The following is a 3533-nucleotide window of genomic DNA, read 5'->3' as shown; positions in this document are numbered from 1 at the left end:
TGCTAGTTAGGTAAGTTACTGCAGCTCTTGTCTCTGCAGAAAGGATTCAGAAGATAATATAAAAATGCCTCTTTTCTTACTTTTCTATAGTGTACTTTGGTAGTTTGGCATAGGAACTCAGTTTATGGTTGTACATGCATTGCAGACTTGGTCTAATGGCAAAATTCAAACTGTAGCAAAAGCTTTTATCTAGATTTGGCACTGAATCATCTCTTTCCAGGACTGTGAGGATGGGTTGCCAAAGAACATCCTCTTAAACATTTATCTATGCATCTGGCCCTCTCTTGGCATGGGCTGGGCCTGTACAGTGGGAAACGAAGCTACAACTTCAGCATATGTTGAAATGTAATAATTACCTGGAGTGGTTTTGAATGTTGCTGAGGAAAATGAAGCACACTAGTTGACCTGCTGCCAATACACAGCTGGCATCCATGCATTTCAATCCTGTGAAGTTTCAGCGAGCACTGAGGCAAGGTCAAAAACTGCCAATGCAAGGCTGGTGTACTTGCAAAGTACCATGAACTGTTGTGGATATAGACATAAGACTATCATTTCAATTGTAATTTAATTACAAGATTAAACTCTTCCTCTCTGTTCCCATGCCTTCAATGTTTGACCTTTCTCCCTCAGTCCCGAGGACAGTGTTTTTATAACCAATGTGCAAAAATTTGTACAGACACAGACAAATGTATGTATGTATGAAAGACACTGGAATTAATTGCACCCGAAGAGATTTCATGTGCTTGTAGACACAACCCAGGTGATATGAAAGCTCTCTTGACAAAAGTGTGCCCTTAAGCTAGTGTGTTGCATGAGGTAGCAACTACAATGCGTGTGGGAGTTGTTAAATACATATAATCTACAGTTGCCTGTCAGAAATAATGCATTTCAGCAACAATGAAATAGTGGAGAGCTGTTTGGCCTTGAAGCAACGCCTGAACTGGCTGTGTTTGCAGCAGTCAGCATGTTCACGAATGCAGGTAGTGTTGCTCACAACTTGGGGCTCTGTTTAACAGCAATTGGAACTGATTGGCCTGAATGAGGAGAGGAAAGCTCTTCATCTGAAGCACGTGCTTTAAATTCAGTATACAAAATTTCCAAAAAATGAACTGGACAAAAAAATAAACTGTGTTTCTGTTCACTGCCACCTTTGAGAAATGGTACAGTGCAGCTAAGCTTCACAATCCTGCAAATACCATCAAGTGTTTGGTGTCCTAAGAACAGATTGATGATCAAAATCAGCAAGTCCACCTAAACTGACAGAAAGCGATAGGTAAATGATAGGTGCTCCTGTATCCTTCCTGGTCTCTGGAAAAGATTTCTCAGGTCTTTGGTCCCATGGCTGAAATGCAATGGTGTGATTTTTTCCTAATCTTACTGCAGGCTAGAATCTGGGCTGCGGGACTGTTTGTACCACGCTGGTTTATTCAGCTGAGTGCAGGCTTGGTAAGCTGTAGCATGGACTGATGATCTGCACATTCTGAAACACGTTTTGATTTTTTTTTTACAGTAGGCATGAAACTTTTTATTTGAAAAAATACTAGAACAATACATTTCTGTCTGCATTTCTGTCAGCCTAATGCCTGCCTGCCCTATAGCTGTAAGATACACAGATCGTCTGTTTCTTGTCTGTTCCAGCAAGGATGATGCATGGACTCAAAACCACGTTAGGCACCTCAGTGGCCACTGTTGCTAGAAGTTCTCAACAAAGAACAGCCCCTTTCCAAGGTGATAGATATACAGAAATCAGGCAAGACTATTTGAAGTAAATAACTAAACGAAGCAACAGCAGATTTTCAGGTTAGTATAGGATCCTACAGCTGTAAACTTTTTAATGAAATGATTTGATCAATAGTGTTACTGCCTCTGGCTCCACAGGGGTAACTACTGCCAGGAGTAGGGATTGTTTTGTTTCTAATTTTCAGACTGCTCTATTGACTTGCTACAAATATTCCCACTGCCCTAAACAGTAGTTTTGGTAGTATCTTAGGCCTTTTTATTTTTTATTGAATACAGCTCTGTACATTCATTACTTACGCGTGTGGAGTCCCAGCAGACATTCCACCTGGTGGCAAAATTGTGTTTTCAATAAGACTCTTCAGACTATTAAAATGTAACTGCATCAACAACAAACTGCAATTTCAGTACTTTGCTGAGGAATTGGCATGGAGAGCAACCTGAGGTGGATATTTTAGGGCAGAATGGAATGTTTGAGATGCAAAAGGTGAGGTTAATTCAGCCGCTGCTCTTCCAGACTATGCCAGTGCAGCCTGGTTGTTTTGAATGGGGTCATAATAGGTTTTACTGATGCCAAGAGCATTCCATTGATCTGACAGATGAACAGTAATGAATAGATTACCTTTCAATGTGGGAACCCAGTAACGTCTTCAGGAACAGGTAAAACCTGTTGTTCTTTTCCTGACGCGCGTTCTGAACTGTAATGTTTATACAAATAATAACTTTTGAGCAGTGTTCTGGTTGCTTCCTCTACTTGTTTGTGTCTGCTCAGGTTTAGCTATGCAATGCTGCAGCACAATTCCATAACCCCATATGGCATGGCAGCATTTTTTTAATTTAAGTGACTACGTGCTTAAGGAATAAAAATCCCAGTTTTATATGTGATTCTGATGACAAAGAGGCTTTGTAATTCCTCAAATTTTTTGGAAGGAAGACTCCAGGGTACACTTTTCCTAAGTAGAGAGGTCTTGGCTGGTTCTTAAGACATTACATCCACTCACACAACTGCCTTGTATTTGGAATCTGTGTTTGGGCTCTTCAGGGGCTCTTGCATGCCCCTGTTTGGTATGGTCAGGACTAGCTCCTCTATTAGCAGACAGTGCCAACTAGTTCATATATTTATACAGAACTGTAACTGAGTTTAGTCAATACCAATGTTGCAGTCTGGATTTTAGCATGTTTTTTTCCTTAAGAACAATCAGCAGAATGATGACCCAGAAACAAAAATAATCCATACTTGCAAGTCCTAGTGCTATAACTAATGATAAACTTTAATATCCTTGCATATTACATGTGGTAATTTGTATCTACAGTTACTACTGAGAAAAAGTAATGGCACATTATAGAAATACTTACACTGAGGGCCAAAATTTGAATCTGGAAGCATCTATTGACTATAGGAGGTGAAGGCAGCTAACAAAGAAGATCAGGTTTCCTCCTTGTCTGAGACCTTTTTCACAATTGACTGCATTGCTCTTTCAGCACCTAGGCAAGCCTCCAAGTCCTTTAAGAGATCGAACTTCTTCCTGATGCATGGCTCATGTATAAGCTCTTGATTAGTGAGTTGATTAAAGGAATTTACCAAGCTGGCCTGGTCTGACTAATGATAGCTTTTATAGCTGTAATGTGAGAGTTTTACTGAAAGGAAATGATAAAAGTATGGCAAAAGAAGCTGCTAGTGTTGTAAAAAATCAAAGCTTGAGCACAAGTACAATAGTTTCTGACAACAAATATGGAGAAGCTCTTTTGTTGTGATGATTTTGAGATTTACTTCAGGAAAATCTGTGAATTATTGT

The sequence above is a fragment of the Meleagris gallopavo genome, chromosome 1, assembly GCF_000146605.3.
Source record: "Meleagris gallopavo isolate NT-WF06-2002-E0010 breed Aviagen turkey brand Nicholas breeding stock chromosome 1, Turkey_5.1, whole genome shotgun sequence".
Lineage (NCBI taxonomy): Eukaryota > Metazoa > Chordata > Aves > Galliformes > Phasianidae > Meleagris > Meleagris gallopavo.
This window is presented reverse-complemented; position numbering follows the sequence as displayed.